The following is a 15,365-nucleotide window of genomic DNA, read 5'->3' as shown; positions in this document are numbered from 1 at the left end:
ACCTTGCTCACTGATGCATTCTTGAACATACCAGCTTTCAATCATAAATGCAATGGCAGCTTGTTCTTCCAAGATTAAATCTTGGATCATGAAGGCTCTCCCAGGTTGAGAAATTGTGAGGAAAACAAAGGTGCTGAGATGGTGAATGTTGAAAAAAAACAAAATCCTAGAGCAAAAATCCTATAACAACCTAGGCAATCTAATCTAAGTGAATGATTCACTGTTTTACCTAGGGCTACTTCCAAGCGCTCTTGACTCTTAAACTGGGTAAAGGCTGAACCTCGACGGAAAAAATATATCTTGAAGTTAGATTTTCTTAGGTAAATAAACGGTGGTGTTTTTTTCCCTCAAGTGTAGCTTATGGCTTGGGGTTTATTATTAGATTTTGCAGAGGTTATCAGAATTGAAGCTGAGAAAAAACCTGGCAAGTTCTAAGCAAAGCATTATTTCTGCAGCCAACAAAGAATGCCCCACAGGCACAGTTCTATGCCAGAGCAGTTTAGGTGGCCTATAAATGTTCTCAGCTTCAACTAAGTAGTTTCTGGGCAGTTAAACACACAGGGAGAAAGAAAGAAATAGAGCCCTTGATTTTTAAAAATGTTAACGTATTGAACATCTTTTCTTTAAAAGCCAGTTTTTTCTTCATGTTGCTAATGAGCAAGTGAATGCCACGCTGCACATAATTGTATCTTTTATACATTATTTCAGGTGCTTAAGTTCTTTGATGTTAATCAGGAGGCAAAGTTTGGAATACTTTAAAGTGAATCTTGAGTTTTCTGATCTTATCCGTGTAAATGGAACATTAAAAAATAATAATAAGTGGTCTCTGCACCTGCAACAGATTTGAAATGAGCTCCCAGTTTGCAGCTTCACTTTGTCACATTGCTATCAGAGTAAAACAGCCTGTCCCTATGGCAGGTGGAAAACAGATATCTCTAACTAGATTTGATGGCAGTACGACCAGTGAATCAGGACATGGGCTATGCTAGGCAGCTATAAAGCAAGGAGGAAGATGATCCAGAATCTCCCTGCTTGTGCTTTTCTTTAAAACCACAACTCTCTAGTTTCCCATCTCTTAGCCAAATGTACATTCTTTAGTAGACTCAAGATGGGGGAGACCCAGTTATGAGGAAAGGCCTTCAGGAGGAAACATGTCATTGGGATAAAGTGTCCAGAACATTTGTTTGTGAAAGCCTTCTTTGCATGAAATTCCCCTAATAAAGAGCTATTGCCTGAGCTCCCCTCAGTGGCCCATTCATTTAAAACACAGCTGTCATGATAGATCTTTATGTCTAGTTGCTGAGGGCTCTACAATACCTCTGACAAGTCATATATGTATATTCCCATTTATATAAACACTTTTGACTCACTGATTAGCTGGGAAGGCCTCTCCTAGTCTAATCCTGCAGCCATCACCCATTTTGCAAGGACATGGCCCTTTTATCTACTGCCACCAAGTGTCAAGAATGCTATTTAAATTACTAGGCACAAGTGAATACCCCAAGCAAGGATGTGTCTGTCACAGATGGAAAAACAATGCATTATGGATGGGAAATGGCCCAATAGGGAAGGCTGCATTTGGGGCACGAGGTAATCCAACCAACCCTTCTCTCTCTTTGTTAGTCGAAACACAGCAATAATCTCTCAGCCAAATGATGCAATATATGGAGACAGTGCAAGACAGACAAATGCACAAACTTTCCCCCACTTCATATCCCTTTCAAATATCAGTTATGCCAAAAATACAATTTGGGATTTTAACCAGAAAATCTCATTAGCTCATCATTTTCTTTAAAGTCTTGGTATGGCTTAGAGGATCTTCATTAGTGTCTGCCTCTTCTTTGCACTGCTCCAACAAGGAATATAGTCCAGACCAGTATCTCACCAGGGAGGTCCAATGAGACCAAGGACAAGTAACATTTGTCCCCCCTAAAACCTATCTTTTCTCTGCACAGTGTAGGTCCTCCCAATGGCATCACCATTTGGTGACACCTGGTGTGGGGGGGGGGCTGTTGAGGGAGGCAACAGCAGCAGCCTGTCCTGCTTTCCCCTCCCACTGCCTTGCTCACTGACTGCCCTTGCCACCATTGTGACTTCCTCCCCTGGGATGGATCAAGGCCAGTGACAAAGCCAAGAAGGGCACACTCATCCCTCTGCCTCAATGAGTAGAGGCCCCACTGGGTGTCACCTCTCATCTGGAGTGTCACCTGGTGCAGTCCACACCACTGCACCTACCCAGTGACACCACTGTGTCCAACCATCCACTCTCTTCTTCCTTTATTATGTGTGTGTGTGTGTATTATGGAAAATATTATATTTTTCTTCCTTTTTGAATCCTTCTTTCTCTCTTGTCCCACTTTTGTTTTAGCAACCCCTGAGCTTCAGATGAGTTAACTCCAAACACATTCAGCCTTCTAAGTTTGCTCATTTGAGTTTACCTAAAACAAAAGTTGAGTGCTTGACTACTACTTGGAGAGCAGGTTTCAACCCCCCACTCAGCTATGGAAATTCACTCTAAGTTCTTGGTGCAAGTCACTCTGTCCTAGCTTCAGAGGAAGGAAATGGTAAACCTCCTCTAAACAAATGTTGCCAAGAAAGCCCCATCATAGAGTGCTCCAGGTCTGGAAATAGCCGGCCGGATGAGATCCATCATATAACTGGATGAGATCCATCTATAACTATCTTAAACAGATACACAGCCACCACAACAAAAACCTAACTGTTGGATTTTTGCTGCAGTCACATTGTTTGTTGTTTATTATTATAAGTTATGTTTTATACTGTAAATAGTTTAATTGTATTTTAAGGGGGGTGGGATTGGGGGGATATGGATTGTATATTTTAATGTTTGTAAACCGCCCCGATTGCATTGCATAGAGGGGTGGGTTAAAAATAAACTATTATTATTATTATTATTATTATTATTATTGTTGTTGTTGTTGTTGTTGTTATTATTATTATTATTATTATTATTATTATTATTATTATTGAATCTATGCATGTACTCTCAAAGCAGCAACCTGGTATCATAGTTAGCCAAAAAAAGAAAAAAAGGGAAAAAAAGAATGCCAGTCTTGCAGTGGTCATATGCCCTGGGAGAGACAGAGATCTTTGCTAAAAGGAGAAGGAATCCACATGTTAGATTCCAGATTGAGCCCTATCTACTGCACAGAATTAGCAAAGAATCCTATGGCACCCTGAAGACAATATATATATATATGAATAGGTCCCTTCATTGATGAGAGCATGCTTTGTGACATAAATTACCAGAATTCTCTGTCATTCACATAGCTACATAACCAACATAATTCCATAGCTACATAGTGGAGTTTATCAGACAAGGGAAATTCAAAGTATAATCCAATGGCAATCTGAACGCAATCATGGGGTTTAACGTTATTGTGTGATAACCCACTACACGCAAATTCGGGCAATGGGAAGTCAGGCCGAACACAATCATGTGGGTTCACGTTATTGTGTGATAGACTGCCACAAGCAAATTCGGGCAATAGCATGCTATTGTTGGGCAATGGGAAGCCAGTTCGAACACAATTCACATTCACATAATTGCGCTAAACTAGTGACTTTAAGTGAATGTGTTCTGGCCCCACTTTCTTTTCATTCGAATTTAAGAGAAATTCCTCCCATTTGATAAACTCCACAATCTCCCAGCTCCATCCCCACTTACTGAACAGCAGCTGCTGCAGTCAGCAGAGGTTGTGTCTCTGTCAATTGGGAAGTAGCTGATTCCCATTGCAACAAGCAGAATCAGAGTCCTTCCTGCAATTCTTGCTCTCAACACAGATTGTTCATATTCATGCAGAGTGGGAACATCTGTCAGCTGCCTCCCAATAAACAAGGGGCCAGAATGGCATTGATCGCTGTGGCTGCTGCTCAACAGCCCAGGATTAGGGATTTTCAAAGTCTCTGCATATAGCAATAACAATAGCAATAGCATTTACACTTCTATACCACTTAATAGTGGACTCAGTACTCTCTAAGTGGTTCACAATCTGGAAGCCAATTGCCCCCAACAAACTGGGTACTCATTTTACTGACCTATGAAAGGATGGAAGGCTGAATCAACCTTGGAGCCCTGCAATCAAACTCACAACAATGTTGTGGCTGCAGTACTGGCATTTAACCACTACGCCACCAGCCCTTCCTAAAGTGGTGAATATGTACAGATCCTGAATATAAACCAGTCACAAATGTGTAACTTTATGTTGCACATTCATAACTGCAGTAGTGAATTCCAGCCGTTATTTCCTGTACCAGTATACCTGGCATTATGAGCAGCTTCGAAAACAATATGGTTCATTGCTCTGGGAATGCTTATTAAAGTTTTCTCCATGAAACCACAAGGCATTCCTGTGCATTTGCTCTCTCTATCTTACCACACTGCACACATCCTACAAGTTTGGCCAGATTGTGTGGATTCCCATGCCAGAGCCTCCAAGGGAAGAACCTGAGACTGACTTAATGATATGAATAGATCCATATGGAAAGCTACACACATACAAAATGGTTTATGAACCATCCTTCCATCTCAATGCTCAGTTTGGACTAAAATGGGAGGTAGACAGCAACAACACTCTCTTGACCTGCCAAGAAATGTAATTACAATGGACTAAGCTCCAGCATGTAGCCCAAGGCTGCACAGGCTGAGTGTCCTGTAATAATACAGCTAGCTTGAATAGATGATTGGTCCCACTGATTGCATCTCTGATTCTCTATTATAACAGAGAAGACTGGACACCTCAGTAGATTTACTCAGAGTCATTAGTTCTGAACTGCTGCTGCTATATCACACTTTAATCACTTAGGACAGAGGTACATTTCAGGCAAGTTATTTTTGAAGAAATTGTTACTGGCCACCCATTCTCGCTTTTTAAAAGTTCATGAATAGGAGCTTCTCCACTACATACAATCCTAATATTCAGATTTTGTCAAAAGGAAGAAGTTAATGCATAGTTGTAAATACATTAATACAGTACTACAGAAGAAGATTAAGAATGGGGAGGGTGGCTATGAAAGAACTAGAAAAGACTTTAAAAAGATATACAACTCAGCACAAAAGTTAGAATCATGCAAGCCATCGTATTCCTTATTACCATGTAAGGATGTGAGAGCTGGACAGTTAAGAAAGATGACAGGAAGAAAATAAATTCATTTAAAATGTGGTGCTGGAGAAGAATGCTGAGGATCCCATGGACAGCCAAAAAGACAAACAAATGGGTCCTAGAGCCAATCAAGTCGGAAACCCCACTGGAAGCCAAGATGACCAAACTGAGGCTGTCGTACTTCGGACACATCATGAGAAGGAAGTACTCATTGGAAAAGGCAATAATGATGGGAAAGGTTCTACTGCCTTTATTCAAATTCATTGAAATTGCATTCATCTTCTCAGTATTTCTAATTTTATTACATTTTCTAACCGAGTTTTGTGTTCTGGGCTCACTGAGTAAAGTGTATGTGCCCATTTGTTTCCACATGGAGTCCAAAAGCTAAGATTGGAGATCCATTGGGACCTACAACATAAAAGTGCCTGGATCTCAAGTCATCTCTTTAGCCCTTTGTATTCGTTACTCAACGTCTACATCTCCATAATTAAGCACTGAGATTTAATTTGGTTAAACTGATTTTTTCACCTTCTTGGTATTGGTCAAGGCTAATGTCAATGCCCAGTTGCTGCATAGTTTCTTTTGGAGCCTTCTTTTGGATGGGCAAGGTGCAGCCCTGGGCTGGAGGTGGACCCCAAGGCTATTTTTTGACCCTTGACCTTTCAGACTCTCTGGACTATTTTCTACACAACAGCAAGTGTGCAAACCAAACAAAGGAATTCTGGAGTACTGTAGACCAGGTCTCTGCCACTGCTTTTTGCACCACACATCACTGGTGGGGGTTGGGCATACCCTAAAAAGTGGGGTATAAATAATAATAATTATTATTATTATTATCATCATCATCATCATTATACCATCTTTCAGCACCCTGCTCTCCAGCACCTCATAACTCTTTAGTCATATTATCCATGGCTGAGGGCTTGTCTTTATACAGCCAGTGTGTGAATACTGTGGTAGGTTAGCATTAAGTCTATTCCTGTGTCAGAAAAAGCCAGAGTTGTCTCACAATGTCATTGGAAGTGCTACAGCATCCCACAGGACTTGGCTGTCCACTACAGGTGAAATGTGCTTAGCATATACATAAGCTAGATGTGAGTAGTCTGAACAAACAGAATTAATTTAGTGAAAGGAAATGTAGCATAAAGTCTTAGCACAAGCCACTATTCTTCTTGTAAAGCCATATCTCCTTAGAGTTATTCCATTGTTAAATTTGCCTCTGCATATTTGATCTTTTCACTGTGAGAATGAAGCCAAGCCCACAGAAAGCATAAATTTGGTCCTATACATATTTCTTTCCAGTGTGTAAAGATATGCCCAGAAAGTCTCAAAAGCTATAAAATGAAGGATTGTCAGGTTTTTTTTAAAAAAAAAAAAAATTAAAGAGAGAGTTGTACTCTGCGAGTCAATTCTCAACTTCAATTGGCATATAAAAATTGAATAAAATATTCAAGATGCTATTTTCAAACCATTGAACCATCTTTCCCACTTGAAAGACATGAGTTTAGATCCACTTTTTGTTATGAATGGTGACCCAGGAGCAATTTCACTCTCCTGTTAAAGGTGTTTTTTTTTTAAGCCTTCAGGCTCTGTTCAATAAGATGATTTTTTAAATATAAAAACTAGGTTTGCAGCTATTCAAGGTGCATTTCTAGGATAGAAAGGATTTGGTCAAAGTTAAAAATTTTCTATCACAATGGTTGGGTGGTGTTTTTTTAAGTGTGCTGTAATTCCAAAGCAAAAATTGAAGAGTGATAAAAAGCCAGTGCCTGAGCAGCTTTTCAGGAGTTGTTGTTATGTATGTGCTTTTCCTTTTTGCTAGAAACAGGGAACATCAATAAGAAGTTCAGTGCTCCAGTGACCAGAATGCCAATGGGATTGATAAAAATATCAGGAGCCTTTACCTCTAGAGAACATCAGCGAACTGAGAACATCAGTGCAATCTTTAGTTGAACAGAATGCCAATGGAACTGATAAAAATAATGGGAGCCTTTTGCCTTCAGGTCAACTGGGACCCTCAGTTATTACCAGTTGATGGTTTTTCTGTGCACCATATGTGAAATAATTTTGTAGTTTCACTTTGGTTCCTAGCAGCTAGATACCGACTTTGGAAATACACACACAGCATGTGATCCAGCTGGCATTCTCAGTGTTTGGTTGGGAGATCCAGACTTGTGTCCAATTATTTTTGCAGTTTTTATTTTATTTCTATTTTATTTCTGTTTCTTGAAAAAAGATATTTTACTGCCAAACTTAAATTGCTAAAATATTTCTCCATATGTCTGGAGGCCAATCTAAATGTTACTGCCATGTGCAGCCATTAATGTTTAGCCTAACAACTGTTTATATGTTGTGATGTGCTCTTGGGAAGAGACAATTTGCACTGGAGAAGCTCTATGAGATATTTAAGCCTTCTCCCACCAGCTGGCTCCCTGCTGATACTTGTTCCTCCTTCCGTTCCTTGGTTGCTGCTGCTGCTGCTGCATCATCATCATCATCATCATCATCATCATCATCATCATCATCATCATCATCAATCTTTTAGCATGATGCTTACCATTGTCATCCTGCTTGGCCCTTATCTTCTTGGATGCCAGCTGGACCCAGCCTCTCTGCAAGAGTGAAACATTAGCTTGTTATGACAACTGTTCCTTTCAGTTTTCCTTCCTCTTTTCTCTCCTTTCACTCTTGGCTTTTAATCCTGATTGCAGAAAGGAACTGTTACTTCTAATCTTTGTGGGGTGCCTAGCAACTTTGGCAGTGCTAGCGCTAGCATTAGGGAGAGTGAAGTGAGAGCCTCACCTAGTAGATGCAGGTCAAAAGAGGCATCCTCCATCTTTTCTTCCCAAATTTCATATACTGTTTCCTTTTGCCACCCAACTTGTCCTCACCCTGTAAAATAGCATAAGGACTCCAACATATTGGAGGATCTTCCCATGACAAGTACTAAACTAAGGCTGAAGTACCAGTTTACTTGGCTTCTATGCATAAAAAGACATCTCAGCTTTCACCTTGGACAGTAAACTGTCTTGGGACAGCCATGAATTTTAGGATTAATAACAAAACTGACCTGACTTGAGCATTTAATCTACAGCACTATGACAGTATTTCTATAAGGGGGAAAATATGACTCATAAAATTTTGTGACTGGTTTGTGATAACTTTATATTGATCTCTTTAAACATTTTGATGAATCTAATCTACTAAAACACAGGTGTCTAAATGGGTCCAACAAACAATTGCCTTAATTTCCCCATGAGCCAAGATCCCCAAAACTGTTTTTTTTTAACAAAAGTAAATTTTATAAAACATCTCTATACTGCTCTAAGATGCTTCCAAAACAGCTTAGAACAACAAAACCAACAGATTTTAGGAGAGCATTCAGACCAAATGTTAAAACATTTATGGACAGTTATAACTAGATAATATTGGAATTTTATCTACAGGATGGATTCAGAAGATGACCACTGCTGACAGTTCTTCAAACATCCGCATGCCAAGACTCTTCAGCCTTTGTAGATAATAACCAGCATCTTGTATTGGTTCCAGAAGCAAACTAGAAGCCAGTTCAGTTTTACAAAGACTGATGTTTACTGTCAAAAACTGGAACAGAACAGCAGTTGAAATAATTTTGACCAGGATTTTGATTCAGGACTGTTTTTCTGATGCTACAATGCAAATTATTTTTGAATCTAAGGGGAGTTCAAACATGGTTTGTTATGTGGCATTGTGGCCAGCTTTTCAAAATAAATAAATAATATATCTCTGTGTTTTAAGACAAGCCTAGTTCCATGACTTTAAGCAGGTCTTTGGTTCCTGGCCATAATCCTCAAACTAAAGATTGTTCTGGGATCTTTTGCATAAAGATCAACAAACATAAATTATGTCTGTGAAATGTCTACAGAATTTCTATAAGAACTTGTCTATGACAGCTAGAATGTTGCTGTGGGAATAAAATTGCCTGTGACACTTCTGCCAGTGATATAACATTTTGTCAATAAACTGCATGCCCTAGTTTGCAACAGAATTTTAATACTTAGTTCTTTTTTCCTAACATTTTTTTAAAAGTTGTTTTTATTAAATTGCAGTTTTCCATGTCTTTTAAAACCACTCTTTCTTCTGTAGCTGGTGGTGGTGTCTCCCTAAAGATTCTTCTGTCTGGAAGAAAGAATGCAACACTGATATATTTTTTTGGCTGCTTACATGTTCAAATATATAAGCTGGATTTTAATTGACAGGCAGCTAGGGAGAACACGGGTTTCTTTGTTTAAATTTAGTAATTAATATTACTATAATGTTTAAACAATTAACATTCCCTTAAAGTTAAGTAACAGGGAAGAAATTTATCAGTAGAGCTTTGATTAGAAACAACATAATGTCTTGATTCTTTCAGTGCTGAAGAATGGTATCCCAACATTGCAGTTTGTCCCATAGAACAAAAGTTTGAAATTTGTTTTTAAAAAGTGACATCTCTAAATGCTGATTATTTTATGACAGAAAATCCTAAATAGTAAATGGTACAAAAGAAAAGTAACAAGAGTGTCATGGGAAAAAGTAACACTGAGCCCTTAAGAAGCTCCAGCATTTTCACACTTTGAGCTTGGCTGCTGTTGAAGGATATGTTTACATCTGTCTTTCTGCAAATGAAAAAATCAACTGTCTAAATGGATAGATTCAACAGATTTAGGTATTCATCAGACTTAGCAGATGTGAGTTAAGCTAATCATGACTTGCTTGGGCCACAGATTTCAATTATGCATTTATTTTAAAATGTTATTTATTGTGGCTGAGATTCTGCAATGTGTTTACACTGATGGAGCTACATAACTGAGGCAATACACATCCATGTTAGAGAATTGCAAAGATGTGAAACTGGCCACTGTGAAAGATGTTCCATTTCACAACTGGGGTTCCCACTGCATAACAGGGCACTGTACAATTTTCCCCATCATGCAAATGTGGGGCAGGGGGGAAGCACTCATGATTTTCCATTGTCCTCCATTCTGGATTACCATTGCCCCCCTTCTTGCACTGTCATTGCAGAAGGACACTTTCCTGTAAGGTGCCAGCCATACAACTACATGCTGAAACCATTGTGCAATGGCCATGCTGCTCTCTCCACTTGTGAAATAGTTCCAGTAGCACAGCTATGGGAATTCTCTCCTCCTGTGAATAGGGCCATCCTCAAAACTACAATTTTAAACTGTGAAATTGTAAATCCGGTTGTTGTTGTGTACCTTCAAGTCATTTCTGACTTAAGGCGACCCTAAAACAGATTTATCATGGGATGTTCTTGGCAAGATTTGTTCAGGGAGTGTTGCCTTTGCCTTTCCCTGAATTGGAAAGAGTGTGATTTGTCCATGGATTACCATTACTGAGCAGGGTTTTGAATCCTGGCCTTTGGAGTCATAGTCCTGTGATCAGACCATTACACAGTGCTGGCTTCCAAATCTCAAAGTTGCGTTACAACATGGTTAATTCTCAACAGGATGCCACCTCATATTTGTAACCCATCTGTCTATCCCAAAATGGGTCTACTTTCAGTATGACTAAATCTGGATCTGACCAACTGTGTCTAACCCTGCATATGGAACAGTTTTTCCCAAAGTTGTCTGTCATTTAATTAATCCCCTACCCAGAAATATGAATTGTAAGTGAGAAAAGAGATGAACAGCTGCACTGTTTTGTGTTAACAAGACTCTTAAGGTCTGTCTGAAAAGATATGACTGGGATTTTATGGCAAATTCCTGTACTTCAGACAAAGCTTTGTTGGCTTTAGCTTCACACTCAGAAGCAAGCAATAAACTGTTGAGCAGAAACAAGATTTATTTGGAACTCACCATTTCTGACATCTAGCTTTGCTGTAGAGCAAAAGCAGACCTGTCTCCCATTCTGGCAAAAGCTGTTAACAGTAGGATGTATCTATCAAGTTGCCCATGGAAAAGAGGAATGCTCATGAGTCAGATTAAGGTAAAAGGAAGAGGAGAACATCATCACAAGACCTTATGAGACAATATGATTTCCGGACTAATTTGAAATCCTTATTATTAATGAATATATAGGTTTAGCTTAAACCTGAATTGGCCCCAGGAAAGGAAAATTGAGATTTTAATCAGCCTGTCCTTTCTTGCATAGACCGTGTGTCACTCTCTTGTGTCTCACCAAAAGTTTCTCTGAAGGTGGTGAGGCCAAAAGAAGGACCTGTCTTCCAAATGTCAAAACATGGGCAGGCTCATATGGAAGAATATGGTCTGTAATGTAGGAGATCCGTTTCCTGAGTCTGTCAGTTTTGGGTTCCATTTGAATTTGTTCTCCTCCTGGGACAGTTGTGTTGTATCTGTAAAATTGGTAATTTGGCAGAAAAGTTCCAAGAACACCTGAAGCCTGATCTTAAAATTAACCTCAGTGAGCTAAAACCATTTATCAATGGGCCCTTCACTCCAGATCTGGCACACACTGTGGAAGAAAGGAGCTCTGTGGCAACAAAAATAGCTATCCAATGGATATCAGAATTGGTCTTATTGCTAGATGCATCAATTCAAGCTACAAAGATATGGGCCTCTCTGCTGAAGTGGCAAACAATCACTTGCCTATGGGGTTAAAAGCAAGTTTCAGTTCACCATCACATCAGATCCAAGCCATCACTGAAAGGGATATCTATTCCAAAATGATATGTGATGTTGGTAGAGTTGATCTTGTCAGTGCTTATGAACCTTGCATAGGCCAGTGACATAAAAAAATATTAAAGGGGGAGAAAAGAATACAATTGTTACCTCTTAATAGAAACTTAACTGGCTGCAATAATGCCATCCCAGAAACTCATGCTTTTGTGACATCCCCAGAAACAGTAACAGGTTTGTCTCTTGCCGGCATCTCTGAAGTTGACTATATGATAGGAACAGATGGAAAGAAGTTGAAACTTGAGGCACCAAATGCTGTTGAGTTACCCAAACTGGAATTTGATCTAGGGCAGGGCATCTATCAGAATCCTTCCCACAAGGATGGCAGTAGCCAGCAGGTGATGTGAGCCCCACCAGGCAGCACTTGCAGTCCTTGAGCCCTTTAATAAATATGATAGCAATAACCTAGAAGATATGTTGATCCTCAAAAAAGTGAAAGGAAAATGCACTACTGACAACATCTCAGCAGCAGGCCCATGGTCATTTGGATAATATTTCAAACAACTTCCTGATTGGAACCATAAACATTGAGAATGACAAAGGCAACTCATTAAGGAATGCATTAATAGCAATGTATTCAAGTGTTTCACTCCAAATCTCAAGTTAAGTTCCAAGTCTCTACCTTTAGATTTCAAGTCTTAAGTCCTTGGAAAATACTTCCAAATCAAGTCTCAAGTCTGGGAGGAAACTTTAACATAAAAAGAAGGGTAGGTGGGGGCAGGAGATGGGGGTGGGAGGATATTTCTAAAGCTTTTCAAAAGCTTTAGATGCCTCCTCCAATGTGCAGTGCGGACAGGCTGTTGAGTAGACCTCAAGGCCTGCCTAAAGCCCCCTGCCTGTTTGCTGTTTCTCTCCCAACAATTTAGCCCCATGTTCTGGGCTTGAGGTGGGGGGTTAGGTCTACTCTGCAGCCTGGCTCCATTGCACATTCGAGGAGCCTTCTAAAGCTTTTCCTACGAGCATCTGGCAAGATTCACTTTCATAGGCTTCTTGTATTGCAAATGTAAAGTACTGCTTCCATCAAGTGACCAGTAGGCAAAAAGCAGTGAGATGGAAACATTGTTCAAAGAGAAAAAACATTTTCCTTTCCATAACATTTATAGATGAAGTTAGGCCAGCACATCATTTGCTAAAAATATACAAGTCATAAGTCAAGTCAAATCAGTGTGTCAATTAATGCAATGACATTTCCAAGGCAAGTCATTGAATTGAGTTGAGTCTGATGAGTCCGAGTCAATTGACTTGAGTCTACATCACTGTAGACTGTAGACACAGGAGTTTGGACCTGTTCCTGATACAGCCTCTCATTACATGGAACATGATGTTAAATGGATGGTAGTTGTTGATTAAAACTATGGTGAGGGCTCAGGAGCATGCTGCACTAGAGCCACAACACCTAGGAAGAAGAACCACACTGTCAAGCGCTTGTAAGCTCTTGAAACCAATTTGAAGAAGTAAAGTCTCTTACCACTAAACTTTACTGATCCAGTGGATTATGACAAGATTCATCCAAACTAAGTATTGTGGATCTGAAAGATTTTGTTCATGGAAAGTCCCAAAATAGATCATCAAGCATACTAATGGGAAGCAAAAGGCAATTATGCTGAATCACACTTACCATGGGGCTCAGATTGAGTCAAGTTGACAGTGCCCTCAACAGAATGAAAGAGTTGCAGAAGCACTAAACCTACACAAATACACATCCAGAGGACTTGCCAGTCTCCATAAAAGTGCAATTGCACTATGGTTCTTGGGAATAAATGTCTGTGATCAAATGTAACCTTAACTTCCTCTTATTACAGTACTCAATTGCTGACACTAATAGAAGTATTATATTTTCATTATGAGGTTCTGGCTTTCATACTTGCCTACACTTAATGTATTTGAGTTGTCCCATATTGCTTTGCATTTATTTCCATTGAAGCTGAAGAAGTAGGACAACAGAGGATTAATTGGTATTGTCCCTGCCAAATCAAGACAATTTGAGGGTATTTAGACTGACAGCCAGTGAAGATATTGCAATAAGGTGGTTATGTTCCCTGTAAGCAGTCCTGCCCAACAATCGTACCACAACATTTTGGACCAGTTGTTATTTCCAACTGTTTGAGGCTCCAAAAACCTCCATTACTAGTATCAATATATCTTTGACACATTGGGAAATTGTGTAGCTTGGCTTGTTAGAGGAGGGTAACATGAGGCCTGAAAGCACCAACTATACCAGTACTCACTGATGGAGACTCCAGGCATGGGTAAACTAAGAGAATATTTATTTGGAAGGAATATGAAAGAACACACATACAAGAATGACTCACTCTAACATCCAGCATACAGAGCGAAACAAAATGGAAAAGTGAAAGAGGGTAGCAGAGTCTGAGGCTTGGACTGAGGGGTAATATCTACCTGTCTTGAAGAATGGTCTATAGAAAGCAGGAGCAGCTTAGACCAGGAGTCGGGTGACAGCCACTGAGTATAGGAGGGTGGCTTGACTATGGTGTGGAAATTAGATTTTCCTAGTCATATTTACACTTTAAAATTAGCCTCAGATTTTATGGGAAACAGAGACTTCATAGCCATTCAGAAGGTCCAAAGGGTTTTCATAGTGGAGGACTGCTTTGATATCCAGAAGATGAAAAAGACTTCATTGACTTTACAACATACTGAGAAGACCTGGAGTACCCAAAAATAGGTAGACAGGCAAGGTATTTAGAAACATAGTGGGGGATAAAAGGGAATCCAGTCTTGTTTGATCTGTTGACAAGAGTTCATCTTTGACTTTCAGTTTTTGTAAGAAATGCAGATTGGGGGGGCGGGGGGGTGCATCCTTTTTTTTCCAGCTGTCCACATGTCTGGGTGTATGTGCTATATTCAAAATACTAGCTTATCCATTACTTCGTAGGTAATTGCACTCTCTATAGCCCAGCAATACAATATCAAAATATAATTGGATCATGGGGATATCAAGGACTTACACAGTCCAAATTTCTGAACACACTGCAAAGTCAACCCCAACTGAAGCGTATTACAGTAATCCATACAGTATATAACTAAGGGACCGGTTCAGGCAGGCTTTGGGAAACTGACTGGTCATTGTTAATTGCTTTCAAGATGATTTTGGTTTATGGTGAAGTTGGGGCTTGACAGATTACCCTGAAGGGTCAGCGGGACACCACCCTTTCCTAGCCAGATATGGGCTGTGGCAACTACACACCATGGCCCCAATCTGGCCTTTTGAGGACACAAAAAGGAGCTGCAAAAAGTGGCTCCTTTCTGCACCCTCAAAAGGGTGCCATAGCCATGGCAGCATGGCTATACGGTGCTCCTTCAACACAGCATCATATGTACACAGTGCCAGAGTAGCACCATGATGCCATGCGCCATGTGCAGCTGCGTGCGACAGCATGATGCCTTGGAGGTGGAGTCAGAGCATGCATCATCTGAATGTGACACCCTGACTCCGCCCCCAGGCCGGCCTTAATGGCCTGTCTGAAGAGGGCCCTTATGAATTAAAGACCTCCAAGTCATCCTGTTATCAGCCAGCCTGCTCAGGTTTTGCAAACTTGGG

General features: G+C 40.0%; 1 pseudogene; it reads left to right on the top strand.

Moving 5' to 3' along the window:
- The first annotated feature begins 11,078 nt into the window (after positions 1-11,078).
- LOC149312075 (aconitate hydratase, mitochondrial pseudogene) lies at positions 11,079-13,488 on the top strand (annotated as a pseudogene).
- The last annotated feature ends 1,877 nt before the right edge of the window (positions 13,489-15,365 follow it).

This window comes from Sceloporus occidentalis, unplaced genomic scaffold (assembly GCF_023333645.1).
Source record: "Sceloporus occidentalis isolate IW3139 unplaced genomic scaffold, rSceOcc1.0.p SCAF_5, whole genome shotgun sequence".
NCBI classification, from domain to species: Eukaryota; Metazoa; Chordata; class Lepidosauria; order Squamata; family Phrynosomatidae; genus Sceloporus; species Sceloporus occidentalis.
The sequence above is the reverse complement of the archived record's forward strand: the minus strand, read 5'-3'. Positions and strand labels throughout refer to the sequence as shown.